The 15,627-nt window shown below is 43.6% G+C and overlaps 1 pseudogene; it reads right to left on the bottom strand.

Annotated features, from left to right (window-relative positions):
* Positions 1–3,530: 3,530 nt before the first annotated feature.
* On the bottom strand, positions 3,531–13,034 carry LOC130704913 (cathepsin E-like; annotated as a pseudogene).
* Positions 13,035–15,627: the final 2,593 nt, after the last annotated feature.

The raw sequence follows: 15,627 nt of genomic DNA, 5'->3' as shown, positions 1-15,627 counted from the left end.
GCATCAATTTGCCCTCAGGACAACCACTGGTTTATGACAGCCAATTTGCCCATAATTTGGTGCCCTTTGGAATCCCCTGCCCCCCCATTCTTCTGCTTTTCTGAGATCAGGTTTTAAATGAATGTGTGTGTGTGTGTGTGAGAGAGAGAGAGAGAGAGACAGAGAGAGAGAGAGAAAGAGAGAGAGAGACGGGTATCTGTAGAGGTATAGAGGCACATTTGAGCCTCTTTCAGAGAACATGTAAAAGTTACCATGGGCCCGACGGCTGCTGTGGGTGCTTTTGGGTAGGGGAAGTGAACTGTCCTCAGCTAGTCATTACAGCCTCTGAATATGGGACTGAAATTTATACTTTTAGGGGATGTTTGCAAACTACCCTTAACACCTTTGGAAGCCAAGTCACTAAGCACCTTCAGGCTCTAGTCCCCACTTCCTCTGTCTGCACGGATCGAAAGTCAGCAACTTCCCTTCTCTTCCTCTGACACATGCTCCACTGGAAAATGGCGTCCAGCTTCTACTCTGCAGGGGAGGCCCTGACACTGCGTTCATTGAAGTTCCTTCCTTTCTTCCCTCTTGCACGCATTCATTCAATAATCTGAGTGTGTCAGACCCTTTGGGGGACACACAATGGATACTTGTATTTTATCAGAGGAAGTAAGACATGGTTCAAACTCACCTCTGGCCCTCACCACCGCCCTGCCAATGGTCTATTCTGAGCTGCCCTCAGTCCACGGCCTTGCTGGAGGTGCCTGTGTTTGCTGCAAATCTGTAGTGAGCTTGGAAACTCACCTCCTTGTATCTATTCCCCTTCTCTTTCTTCTTCACTTCCCTTTCCCCCTTTCTTACTTCCTTTGAATTGAACTTCCCAATAAAATGTTAAATATAAGCTTCTGACTCAGGCATTTAAAAAAAATTTCCCCTTAAGGAAACAGGCCCAAGATAGGACTCCATAAATATTTGTTGGGTAAATGAATGAATTGTAGGACAAGAGGTCAGGCTAGATAGCGCAGGACGAGAAACAGAGATACAGGAGCTAATTTGAAAAGGTCGTAGATTTACAGGTCGTCTGCGTAGAGATGTTGACACAGGGGTTGTCTCCATAGGTTGCACTCAGCAGAGACACATCATCCCCGATGTGGGAGAGGGGAAGGAGATGGAGAGAGGAGAATGAGAGAGAGAGAAGAGGGCTGAGGCAGAACTTGAGACATACTCACATTTAAGAATCAGGAGAAAGGAAAGGATCCCAGCCAGAGGCCTGGTGAGGCAGAGACGACCAGTGTTCATTCAAGCCCCCTTACACCGCCAGGCCACAGCTCACTGCCATTTCCCACCCCCTGTAGACAGGCATGGTCATGGACCACATTTTAGCCGATGGACGGAACGGTGAACAAGACAGAGCCCCTGGTCCCATAGAGCTCAAGTCAAATGGATATAGAGAAGTGTCCCGCTGGTACTGGGCCTCTTTCAAACCTGGCCTGGGAAGACTTCTTGCAGGAGCTGCCATAATCTATCCCTGTCCACAGGACAGTAGAATGACTCTGAGGTCCTAGGGGATGTGGGAACCACAAGGCAGATGGATCCCAGGGTTTTGAAGCATCGGCTCTTCAACTGGCCTCTCCATGAACGAGGAATACACTTTGATTGTGCTAAAGCACTGTGATCTGGGGGTTTCGTTGTTATAGAAACCAGTGTTATGTCATAACCTGGCAAGGGTTGAAAAGATGAGGGCAGATGTTGAAGCTGAGGAGAGGGGGCATACTATGGTCCTGAGGCCTGGACTTGTAGCTCTAATCCCTGATGTGTTTTACACACCCCAAGTGTGTGGGGTGTTGGGTAAGTTCTCACATAACGCCTCTCCCCTGACCATCCTCGTAAGCACAAGTTCTTCTTTTAAGGGCTCCCCAGCCAAAGCCACTGAGGCATGTTTTGGAACTTTCCTTAGAGAAAAGAGCAGACTTCACAGTCCTGAGGCCACCGACTCCCACACAAGACAGTCATCCCAGCCTCCCTCTTACAGTGAGTTGCATGTGCCAGAGTTCTTTAGCTGAGAACAGACACAGTAGGAAGGACAGAAGCAGGGTAGCCCTGTGACCTTGGCACTGGGAACTTGGGAGTACTCTCTGTGTGCCTGCCATGCACGACTCAGCTCCAGGCACCCCTCTGTCCTGTGGGGTCCCACTCAAGATTTCCATTCCCAGGAGAGAGAGTCTGACAGGTGTGACTTGAGGCCTGAGTCCTCCCCTGTAATGTCACTGGTGATGACGGGAACCCAGGAACCACCAGGAGAGGCTACAGGACTTAGAACAGGAGGGGAACAATTCCTCAAAGGAAGTGATGCCCGACACACGAAAATAGCAGGCTCCCGGGAATCCTTTGGCAGGGTCTTATCTCCATGTAGGAGCAGACATGAGGACGCTGTTTGGATCCTTTTGGGGGTCAGCAACCATTAACTTTTCAGCAGCTTATACATTTTTATTTTAACAAGTAAACATTATTAGGGGGACTGTTTAGAATCTACCTTTCATCCTTGCCTTTGAGATATCCTGAACTGGCAACTACCTGGGTGGGGGAGGAGGATGAATCAGAAGCAGTGGATTAGGAGCTGGGAGACATGGATTCTACCTTCATCTCTACTTTTGACAAATGGTTTCATTGTTTTATACCCCAATTTCCCCATCTACAAAACAGGGTAAGAAAACCTCCTCTGCCTAATTTACAGATTTGTTGTGAGGGAAAGAAGAGAAAAGAAGACAAGAAAAGAACAACAAAACACCGAAAACTCCTAAAAGGATTTTGAGAAGCCAAAGTCAAATATAAGAGCAGTTAGTTAGCAGAGCATCTGTTACGGGTTAAATTGAGTTCCCCTAAAAGATAGGTTGAACTCTGAACCCCTGTACCTCAGAATGACCTTATTTGGAAATAGGGTCGCTGGAGGTGCAATTAAAATTGAGATGAGTTCATACTAGAGTAGGGTGGGCCTTTAATCTGATGTGACTGGTCCTTATAAGAGGGAAGAGTCACAGAGACAGAGACGCACAGGGACGCATCATGGGATGACGGAGGCTGAGATTGGAGTGATGCAGCTGCAAGCCAAGCAATGCTGAGGATTCCAGCCAGAAGTCTGGAATAGGTGAGGAAAGTTTCTCCCCTACGATTTCAGAGGGAGCATGGCCTTGCTGACACATTGATCTGGGTCTTCTAGCCTCCAGAACTGTGAGACAATAAATATCTGTTGTCTTAAGCCACTAAATTTGTGGTACTTGGTTATGGCAGCCCTAGGAAATGAATACAGCATCCTTTAACAATTCCCAGGGTACAGTGAAGCTTTGGCCAAACCTCTTGGCCCATCCCTGAGAGGTGGTGACCTAGTATCAGACATGGGACATGGGACACGGTCCTGGATTTCAGAGGTAATAACCACTGATGTGAAGGTCACAAAGAGCCAAGGTCAGTTGTGGAAAACCCAAAGCAGCTATTAGGGTTAAGGAGGTTTACACAGGCAGCAGGAGTTTAGTCCACACTGACTGAAAGCATCACTTCTGCCTTGAGGGACCAGAGTGCTCAGAGCAGAACTGGGTTCGGGCAGCCTTGGGGCTGAGCATGATTTCACTTCCTACAGATGTGATTGGAGCATCACTTTCATACTCCAGCCTCCGCCACTCAGGCTCCTGGACCCTCAGGCTCCAGGCCAGCACATCAGGGTTGCTGCCCATGCAGAAATCACCCTGGAGGAGAAAGTTTGCAGGGATGCCCTCTAAAGGTTGGCGCCCCGCCCTCACAGAGCTTGTGTTGTTAACCGCTCCACTATGCTGCTTTTGACTTAATTGCTTAAATATTGCTCTGAAAGCAATAATTTAGTTTAAAAAAAATGTATATATATATATATATATATATATACATATATATATATATATAGGCAAAAAAAGAGTAAAAACAAAGCAAAAAAAAGTGTGTGCATGTGTGTAGCTGTGAACTTCTTGGATCCTGATGCTTAGAGAGAAGGGACGCTAACATTATGAGCCAAGCGCTTCCATCCAGATAAGCTCAACTCTTCCCAAGAGCTCTGCAGGGAGAATATCCCAGAGACACAAAGTAATTAGCCAAGGATGGCAGATTGATGAGGGGTTGAGCACAGATGTGGATACAGGCTTAGGGTTAGGGTTAAGCCTGGTGTGTTTTCCACGACCCCTGCTGCCAGAAGTGACAGCTAGGTCCTCCCCCAGTTGTCTTGCAGGTCTTGGGGTGTCTCTCTTAGCACCTGGCACAAAACAAATATTTATTAAGAGAGGGTTTGATAAATAAATTGACACTGTGCTGAATGAGTTAGAAGAATGTACTGTTGGGAAATCTACTGTTAAATGAGAAAAGAAAAAGGTTTCCTTACCAATAGCCATCTCTGTTTACATATGCAAGGAAAAAAGTCTGCATAAGGTAACTTCAAATTGATAGTAATGCTTATCTCTGAGGAGGAGGCCCATGGGGGACTTTCACATATTTTAGAATAAGAAAAACGCTGAAGATATTTCCATTTTGAAAAAAGAAAAATTGAAAGGAAGGAAAAGAAAGACAAGTTGTTTCTAGTGGCAAAGGATGGTCCTTAGACCCAGATTCCCCATATCAGCTCCCTTAGGATGGGCCCTGGTTCCCAAAAGTGAAAAGCGTTCGTTCAGAGCCTCTCTCTCCCTCTCTCTTTCTCTCCAACCACACCCCTCCCATGTACTATGAAATATTTTCATTTACAACAAACACATGAACACACTGCAAGGAACCAGAACTGTGGGAAAATGGGCCCAGAACATCTCTTTGTATTGAGGTCAAGTCAAAAGTTCACAGGAGCTAAATTGAAGGGGCGCCCACTGGCTAAAGGTGGGGTGATCTGAGCGTTAAAAAATGGCAGTTAAGTTGAAACATACTCTTAATTCTGAAAACTGGTAAATAAAGGGAAAAAAGCAGGTAATCTTGCCTTTCTTGTATGAGCTGCACCTCATAGTGGACAATACTTAATGAAAGGGTTGTTTTTTGTTTTTTTAATTATTTATTGATTTTTGGCTGCTTTGGTTCTTTGTTGCTATGCGCGGAGTTTCTCTAGTTGCAGCAAGTGGGGGCTACTCTTTGTTGCAGTGCGCGGGCTTCTCATTGCGGTGACTTCTCTTGTTTCAGAGCTCGGGCTCTAGGCACGTGGGCTTCAGTAGTTATGGCGCACGGACTCAGTAGTTGTGCCTTGTGGGCTCTAGAGCGCAGGCTCAGTAGTTATGGCGCATGGGCTTAGTTGCTCCACGGCACGTGGGATCTTCCTGGACCAGGGCTCGAACCCGTGTCCCCTGCACTGGCAGGCGGATTCTTAACCACTGCGCCACCAGGGAAGCCCGAAAGGGTTGTTTTTTATAGAAGAGTTCCAGCTAACAAATACAGGAGGAAAAATAGAATTAGAAAAAGCCCTGTTTTCAGCCCCTAGTGATAGTGTGGATCTAAGCGAGGATCATCAGTGGCTGCTGAAACCTTTAGGTCAAACACTGAAGGGAACGTTATCGTGGGTGGATGAGGCTGACAACTCGGGAACCCACCCATCAGTCCTAACGTTACAAATTGAGAGGCGCCCGGCATTATCTGCCCCCGATGGGATACAGTAGAGGTACCCAGCACCATTTATGAAGTGTTCTTTCCACGAAATAAGGCCTCTAGATCTAACTATCGTTTTATAGGAACAATGAACTCAGACAACCATGTTACATGACAGCTCTGGATTTCAACCAGTGAAATTCAGAATGTGAAACTATGGATGAAAAGAGACATTTCAAACAAATGTACTCTGTGAACCTTGAATCCTGACACAAACAAGTCAACTGTAAAAATGACCAAACATTTATGAGGCAATAGGAAACATCTGAACACTGACAGCACATTTAAGAATACTGGTTTCCCACACAAGGAACTGTATTCAATATTCTGTGATAAATCATAATGGAAAAGAATATATATATGTATAACTGAATCACTTTGTTGTACAGCAGAAATTAACACAACATTGTAAATCAACTATGCTTGAATAAAATTAATCAAAAAAAAAAAAGAATACTGGTTTCCCTTGTTATCTGAAAGTAGAAGTTCCCTATGAAACTATGCTAATGGACACATCTTGTTAATGGACACACAAATTAAATCAAGATAAAGCTCAGATGCTCACAGATACAGTTCAAAGCTATGGAGGCTTGATGCCCAGATGCTGAGTGTAGTTCCCATGAAGGAGCTTGGTGGTGCGACTCTCACTGCTTGGGTATGCCCTGCCTCTATAAAAGCTTGCTGCAAAACAAACACTGACTGTTTTTTTCGATTTCCGCCTTTTTTTCATAAGTGCAAAAATCCTCTTTGGATTCCTTTAGTTTAGGGAAAACAGGTACTAATGTAGGTCTTTCATAAAAGCAAAATGGTATAAAGTGAACTTTTGGAAAGCAGGGGATACCTGTATTAGAAGGGTTTATGGATAAATATTTGATGTGATGATTTATGATGTGATGCTAAGAATTTTACTTCAAAATAATCCAGGTATGTGGGGCTGGAGAGAGGAGTAGCTGGTGATACAGATAAAACAGGCCCTGCCATGTGTGGATGGGTTGTGGAAACTGAGTGGGGCTGCACAGGGATTTATTGTACTATAATTTCTGCTTGTGCACATGTTTGGAAATTTCCATAATAAAATATTAGCAAAAAGCGATAAAAAGTATGGGCATACAACTTAATTCTTGCATTATGATGTTGGTGGATTTGGTGTGTATGTGGGTGTATGAAGTATGTGTGTGAGTGTGTATGTGTGTGTTCTCATGATCTGTTTCATTCTAATTTGGGTTGCAGCTCTGGAAAAACTGCATTCTATTGAAAATAACTTTGACAGCTGTGGAGAATGTCCCAACCTAATAGGCCCAGGTGAATTTCCAGGGAGGCTGGCACGGACACAAGGCCCCTGCTTAGGGGACTGCTGGGGCCAGCCCCACATGGTTATTCCCATGGTCAAAGGCAGTAAAACTGTTTAATGATACATTGCTTAGGGTCTGGAAGGACCAAGCTGGAGGTTGGATGTCAGAACCTTGAAAGCCACTGATTAAGAACTTCATTCCATCCATGAATTTCTGGAATTGGAAAGAAGAATATAAATGACGTATAGGGAAAGAAGGAAGTAGTGCTGTCTACAGGCTGTACTGTGCAGTAGTGGTAGCTATACCAAATGGCCTTGGACAGCCACTTCACAATTTTGGTTGGTTGGTTCTTTCTTCCGTTTCATATACCTATACATGTTTACTCAAAAAAGTGTTTGCACAATTTCATATACATAGGTCTTGGCTTCTAAGTTCTACAATTTTGATAATTGTTCATCTGTTATACACGTCCACTCCTTACCACCAACTTAACGATTGGGAAAACTGAAACCTTGTTGCATGGCTGGAACAGCAAAAGGTTTGGCATTAGAAGATCTTGGCTTAAATTCTGGTTTCTTTAGTTTCTAGCAAAGCTCACCTTAATTTTTTAAGGGAGAGTAATTGCTCTGTAAGTGGCTAGCCACTGCTACTCTCTTGCTAAGTTCTGGGAAGAATCATTTGAGTGGCTCCTTCAAGTTATAAGGCAAGTAGGTATCCATTGATCCGTGAGAGAAGTATAACCTCTCCCAACCTTATTTGGTTTGGTAAAGACTTGGGGTCTAACAGGCAGGAGTTGTCTTTCCAACGACCACTTGAAATTTGAGGTTGCTGATGAGGGTTTGGGAAAATGCACTGAGAGCTTCGAGTCTTCTTGAGAGGAAGGGGATAAAAATGCAAAGTTATGACAGCATCCTCGATGGATTAAGGTGGCTTTGATTGAAAACTGCTAGCATAAAAGGACAATAGCACCATAATGGGTACAGGGAAGGGTGTGCGGGTGAGCAGGGACTCACGTCGGGTGAAGGGGAGAGGGTGTGAGGTGTTGGAGTGGGGACAGGTGTATAGACTAATGAAATTAGCACAGTTGAAATGTGTAGCTTGTCCTCAGCATCGTGTTCACAGTGGCAGCTCTAGAATTCCTTTGTTGGAGGAGCTTAGGAGACTTGACATGAAGCTTGTGTTTTAAAGCAAAACATTTGTTTTCACTTGCATTGTCTGTTTATATTTGGTGGCTTTGGGAAGGGGTGAATGGAGATCAAGTTATGGGGGTAGGTAAAGCCCTCTGTCTACGCCTTAGTGCTTCCATCCTGGTGCAGTCACCCTGATGCTGCAGGTGACTCTTGGGCAAAGTTGGTGTGTTAAAGTGTGTCGCCAAAGAAACGCGATATTGAAAATTCAGGATCATAGATTTCCAAAACACCTGGAAGTTCCCTTTCTACCTCACTCTCCAAACTTACCAATCGCCTGCAACAAGACATTTTCTTGTTTGAGGACAATGTTAACTTGAATGTTAGAAGAGATATAACCTTATTCCGTATCCCCCTACCTCTAGCAGCTCATATCTTGAAACATTTAACTCTCTGAGTATCCTCATCTATAAAATGGGCTAATAATATCCCAGTCTGACTTGGTGGTTGAAGAGATTAAGCTTTGTCAGTTGAAAAGTCCTACCTGACAATGTCAGAAAACCTCATTAAATGGCTTGTCCAAGGTTTGCTGCTGCTTCATGGCAGAACAGGAAGTTAGAACCAGCCCAGCGGTGTTTCCGCCATCGGCAGTACCACCCCTCCCAGAGCGAATGCTTTCAGAGCTGGATAAGATGGGAGGGAGGCAAGGGGTAAAGGCACCCTGAGTACAGGCGACTGTTTGGAAAGGAGAAGTGGCAGGCATGTGAGGATGGCCCTGTGACTTGCAGAATAAGGAAACAGTTCTCACCAGCAGGGTGTAGGCAGTTGGTTGGAGGGTGTGGGGGACCCCATTGATGGTGAAGGTGACATCCAGCAGGACACCGATGTTGACACACTCCACAGTGTACGAAAACACAGCACAGAGGATCCATTCAGAGGCCTCCCAATTCCCCATCCATGGGCTCTGCCCCAGGGATCTGTGCAGCTGCTTGCTCCTGCTTGAGGGGCCTGTGATGAGGGAGGCCCCTGGGTCCACAATGGCCTGCAGCCTTCGGAGAAGAACATCATGGTGCCTCCCACCTGGATTCTGAGGACAAAGGAAGCATCGTCAGCTACTCCTACCTGCCCCTTCCCCTTTCTCCCCCTAAGCTTCCCTGGCACCCCAGCAGCTCTCACTCTCTGCTGGGTTCTCTAATCTGCTGATGCACGTTAGTAATTTCCATTTTGGTCTCTCTCACCACATGAGTGTTTCTCAATTTTTTTTTTTTTTTTGACTGAGATGCATAGCAGGAAATACATTTACTTCTTGACCCAGTACACACACACACATGCACACACACACGCAGGAAATAAAAATTTCATGAAACTGTACTTAACCTTAATATGTGAAGTGCACTCTGATTTTTTCTATTTTAGCCCATTTCATTAAAAAATGTAGGTCACGATCCCCTAAAATGATGTCATGACCCATAAATGGGTAAATCCTTGCAGTTTGAAAAACCCTCAGTAGACAGTAAACATTGGAGCCTTTATGGCTTTTGTATCTCTGTGCCTAGCACATGCCTGTCCCCTTGCAGGAACTTATCTTCAGCTGAATTGAAACTTGAATTACATTTCTTTGAATTCCTGCACTGTCTAGTACAGTGCTAGGTATGTGGCACTTTCCCTGATTGCTCCATGCCTCTGTGTGTGTGTAGACTCAATCAATGCCACCCACTCCATGAAACCCTTGAGGAGTTCTTCAGATAGAAGTGGTCTTGCCCTTTCTGCTGGGCCACTTTGGTGGTCCATCTCATGGAGTACTGACCACCTTCTACTCTACATGGCAGTAGTTTGTGTATAGGTGTCATCTTCTGCAATGATTTGTGAAGGCAAAATCTGAGTCCAATTCGCTTTTGCACCCCTGTGTCACTCAGCCCTTGCCTTACATGTTAATTCATGTTGAATGAGTAGTTGGCCGAGTGTTAGTATTTACTGTCTGTTGAATTGGAGATACACCACATGTACAAGAAAGGAAGCTGAGAGTTGGTACCGTGTGCCTGCTGCCCCGTCCTGCCCTCTGCTCAGCACCTCCATATTCTAGCCTCATGCAGCCAGCTCCCAGCACCCTCTCTCAGTGACCAGCAGTTTCATTCAGGTCAATTTAGTTAATCCAATTTCACTTGAGCCTGTTAGGAGTTCTTCCCTCATTCTGTAAATACTCTGTGGAGGATACTTACGTGTCCACTGCAATCTGCCAGTAGCCTTGTTTGGTGACTGGGACTCAATCTATGTTCCCAGAGAGATGGGAGTGGTCATAGCCTCTGAAAATCAGCTCGCTACCTGCACCACCTCCTGTGTCACTACATGGAAAGTAAAGCAGATTTTCAAGGAAGGGCCACTGGAAAACCTTAGGGGCGAGTCTCAGCCAGGCCCCTGCTTCTTGGTCTGGTCACTCACACCAAGTACCTAGATAGGCAGAAATATCTGCCTGTGCTTTGAGACCAGGGCCTCTGACTGCTGCAAGTTGATTAGTCTGAGCCTCTTGGGCAAACAATAGGAACAACTCTGCTCAATGATTTGTGACTATCCTCCTGCTTCTTGGGTAGAAGGGGTAGGGAGGTGAGAAATGGGGAGCACAGACCCGGTCAAGCAGAGCTCATGCAGCACCAAGGCCAGGACCATCGGGGGCGTGCAGTCACCATGAGACTTGAGGCGTCCCCAAAGACGCCTTTGCCCCGAGTACCTTCTCCACCATTGTGGTGGTGCCTGGAAGTTCCACAGTATTCCCTCTTTCATATTAGGCAAAGACACTAATTGAACACGAAGTGACTTACTGGAGCTTGAAGATTTATTAATATTGTGTTGATTTCTCAGAATATGTTCTGCCACCTAGCAGGATCCTGCAGAAATAGGACCTAAAACTGATTTGTTTTCAGGAGGAAAAGGATCAGAGAAAGACAAAAATTGGGGCCTTGTATGCAGGGCAGTAAAGGGGAAGGGAAGTAGATATCTGTAGGAATCCAAGGAAAACAGTTTTCAAGGCACGAGGTGGGAGGAACTGATGTTTGTTGATGGCCTTTATGCAAGGCGCTGTGCTAGGAATTTTCCCTGCCTCATCTTATTAATTCTCACGTCAACCTAGTGTCCATTTGAGAAAAATGAGACTCAGGGAGATGAAGCAATGCAAGAGGGGAGATTTCCTTTTTTTTAAATTAATTAATTTATTTTTGACTGCGTTGGGTCTTTGTTGCTGCACGCAGGCTTTCTTTAGTTGCGGCGAGCAGGGGCTACTCTTTGTTGTGGTGCACGGGCTTTTCATTGCGGTAGCTTCTCTTTGTTGCGGAACATGGGCTCTAGGCACGCGGGCTTCAGTAGTTGCGGCACGTGGGCTCAGTAGTTGTGGCTCCCGTGCTCTAGAGCGCAGACTCAGTAGTGGTGGCGCACGGGCTTAGTTGCTCTGCGGCATGTGGGATCTTCCTGGACCAGGGCTCGAACCCATGTCCCCTGCATTGGCAGGCAGATTCTTAACCACTGAGCCCCCAGGGATGTCCCAGGAGGGGGGGATTTAAATCCAGGTCAGTCTGACTGCAAAGTCTTTGCTGTTTTCCACCACAATTCACATCTTTCCAGGCCGAAAGGGAGTAGGAAGCTCTGAAAGGAAGAAGCGAGGTGTCCAGACACCTGCCCTCTTGCTCACAGTTCTGTCCAGGCCTGGTCTCCACTGCAATCAGGCTGGAGAGGAAGCCATTTGATGGAGGAGATTCAAGGCTCTCCATGTGAGAGAGGAGAGCGAGAGAAATGGGCTTCTGCTGAAACAGGGTAAGCTCAGGCCAAGTTTCCTTGGGAAGGAGTCAGAGAGGTAAGAAATCTCCTCCCTGACCCTCCCAGGACCCCAGGTAAACGTGCCCAAGGGCTGGTGAGTCTCATGACCTTTTCCAACCACAACATGCAATTTAAAAAATTGTATAAATTGGCAAAGAACACATAAAATTGACCCTCTTAGCCATTTTTAAGTGTACATTTCAGTAGTGTTAAGTATATTCACATGGTTATGCAACCAATCCCCAGAACCTTTTCATCCTATAAAATTGAAACTCTATAGCCATTCAATAACTTCCTGCTTGTTCCTTCCCCAGCCCCTGGCAGCCACCATTCTACTTTCTGTCTCTATGAATTCCACTACTGTTAGAATTTTCTTCCTCTTTCAGGCTGAATAATTTTCTGTTGTATGTATATACTACATTTTGTTATTCCATCCATTAATGTGTAATTATCTTATTGTCAGCTAACATTTGAATTTTTTTTCCTGCCTCCTCCCACTAGAATTAAGCTTTTTGAGGGCAGGGACTGTCTCTCTTGTTCCGTTGTGTTCCCAGTGCCTAGTAACATGGTGAGCACATAATAGGGGCTTGATAAATATTTATTCACTGCATAAATGAATGTCCAATCCCAGAGATTCTTTAATTACTCCAGTGTGGTACAGTTTACAAAGTCCTTTTTTCAACGACTTTGAGGCAAACCGCATTTTCTCAATATTCAGAGAGGGTAAGTGTTTTGCCCCAAATCACACAGCTAATACAAGACCAAGCAAGAGCTCCAACCCAGGTGTAGTGACTGATAAGTCTAGACATGTTGTCTCCCTATAGTCATAACCTTAACCTGGGGGGTCTGACGGGCCTTACCTGCTCGTGTACACAGAAAACACGGGTAGATCCACTAGCTTCCGGGCCATTGTGTCGAACACCAGGGTCACCCTTTCAGCAGCCAAGCAGGGGTATCCCAGGCCCAGAATGCCATCAGACTCTGCATTCATAAAGGACTGGTCAGTCTCTGTGACACTCTCTTCAAATTGCTGACCGACCTCAGTCAGTCCTTCTACCTAATTGTGGAGCCTGAAGGAAAATCACACAGATCTTTGGCAAACAGGCTCAGATTCTTGAAGTCTTCCTCTGTCCTAAAGCTAATTCTTCCCCTACTCAATTTTCCTTGGTTAAATGGATACGACAATTTTTGCCATGTTCCCATCCACTTAATTTTTTCTATATAAACATTTTTTATGGAAGTGTAATACAGAAATCACAAGTGTACAGTGTTTTCACAGACTGTACACATCCATGTAATCAAGCTCGTAAATCAAGAAACAAGACATTACAACCCCATCGCCAGAAACCCCTTCAACTACCCTGCCAGTCATTGAGACTTTCCTCAAGAGTAACCAATCTCAAAAAAAAAAAAAAAAAAAAAAAAAACCAGCAAGGTAACCCATCTCTTGGCTTCTAACAGCTTATACTGTCTTTGCCTATTTTTGAATTTTATATGAATGGAATCATATGGTATGAATTCTTTTTTATCTGGCTTTTGTCACTCAACATGATGTTATTGCATGCTGTTGTAGAATTTTCATTGTCTCTAGTATTCCATGTTATGAATATATCATCATTATTTATCCATTCTACCACTGATGGATATTTGGGGTGTCTCCTGTATTTGACTATTGCTAATAGTGTTGCTTGTACTTGTCTTTTGGTGAACATGTGTACATATTACTGTTGGATATATGCGTAGGAGTAAAACTGCTAGATAATAGGGCTTGCAAGTGTTTTGCTTGAGTAAATACTGACAGTTTTCCAAAGTGATTGTATCAATTAACATTTCCAATACCAATGTTTTGAAAGGTCCAGTTGTTCCATATCCTCACCAATACGGGCTATTGCCTATCTTTTCCACTTTAGTCTTCTAGTGAATATGCAGTGGGCTACATTGAGGTTGTAATTTGTATTTCCAGATGACTAATAAAATTGGACATTTGGATATCCTCTTTTGTGAAGTGGGTTATCTAAAATTTTCTTATCGATTAGTAGGAGTTCTTTATTTATTCTGGAATAAAGTCCTTTGTTGGATATATGTACTACAAATATCTTCTCCCAGATTGTGGTTGATGTTTTTACTCTCTTAATGGTGCTTTTTGATGAGCAGAAGATACGAATTTCAATGCAGTCAAATTGATCAGTTTTCCCCCTTATAATTAGTAGTTTTTGGGTTTTTTTTAAATTAATTAATTCATTTATTTATGGCTGAGTTGGGTCTTCGTTTCTGTGTGAGGGCTTTCTCTAGTTGTGGCAAGCGGGGGCCACTCTTCATCGTGGTGCGCAGGCCTCTCACTATCGCGGCCCCTCTTGTTGCGGAGCACAGGCTCCAGACGCGCAGGCTCAGTAGTTGTGGCTCACGGGCCCATTTGCTCCGTGGCATGTGGGATCCTCCCAGACCAGGGCTCGAACCCATGTCCCCTGCATTGGCAGGCAGATTCTCAACCACTGTGCCATCAGGGAAGCCCATAATTAGTAGTTTTTAAAAACTTGTTACAAAAATGTTTGCCTACCTTAAGGTCATGAAGACATCTTCCTATTTTTTTTCTAAGAGCCTTATTGTTTTGCTTTTCACATTTATATATATCTACAATCTATTGGAAGTTTGATAATGTGTGAGTTAAGATCCATTTTTCCTTTATTAGAAGTCAGATTTATTGAGATATGATTTATACACAATAATTCACCCTTTTAAGTGTACAGTTCAGTGATTTTTGATACACAAATAGTTTCTGTTTGCTAATATTTTGTTTACAACTTTTGTGTCTACATTCATGAGAAAGAGACTGGTCTGTAATTTTCATTTCTTGTAATGTCCTTTTCAAGTTTGTTATTAAATTTATGCTGGCCTCATAAAATGAGTTAAGAAATGTCTCTTCTTTATCAATTATCTGGAAGAGTTTGTCTAAGATTGGTGCTATTTCTTCTTTAAATGTTTGAGGGAATTTACCAATGAGGCTACCTGGACCTGGAGTTTTCTTTGTGGAAAGGTTTTTAAGAATAGAGTCAAAGTTTAAATAGATACTGGAGTATCCATTCAATGTTAAATAGATATTGGAGTATTCATTCAGTGTTAAATAGATATTGGAGTATTCATTCAATGTTTAAATAGATATTGGAGTATTATATTTTCTAATTTTTTTCTTGTGTCAGTTTTGACATGCTCTATTTCTCAAGGCATTTGCCAATTTTAAAAAATTGTCAAATTTATCAAAATAAAATTATTCTTGATATCCTCTTTTTATCATTTTAATGTATGTAGCGTCTTTAGTAACGTGTTACTTTTTACTTCTAATATTGTTAAGTGTATTTTTTTTCTTTTTCTTGAACAGTTTTGCTAGAGGTTTACCAGTTTGATCAATCTTTGTAAAGAGTTCATTCCTGGCTTTGTTGATTTTCTCTATTGTGTGACTTTTCTATTGTATGAATGTTCCACTCTTCTAGTTATTATTTCCTTCCTTCTACTTTCTTTGGGTTTGATTTGCTCTTCTTTGTGGTTCTCTTGTTTTTTTATTTGTTTGTTACTTGAAATAGTTGCTGAGACCGTTGATTTTCAGCTTTTCTAATACTCACATTTCAGGCTGTAATTGTTTCTTGAAGGACTGCATTAGGTGCATCCACAAATATTGACATGTCATATCTTCATTATCTGTAATAGTTAAGGTTTTATAAGAGAAACAGAGTCATTAGGAGCTATATCTAGAAAGGATTATATTCTAGATATTTGACACTATGCAATTGGAG

This window comes from Balaenoptera acutorostrata, chromosome 1 (genome assembly GCF_949987535.1).
Source record: "Balaenoptera acutorostrata chromosome 1, mBalAcu1.1, whole genome shotgun sequence".
Taxonomy (NCBI): domain Eukaryota; kingdom Metazoa; phylum Chordata; class Mammalia; order Artiodactyla; family Balaenopteridae; genus Balaenoptera; species Balaenoptera acutorostrata.
This window is presented reverse-complemented; position numbering and strand designations above follow the sequence as displayed.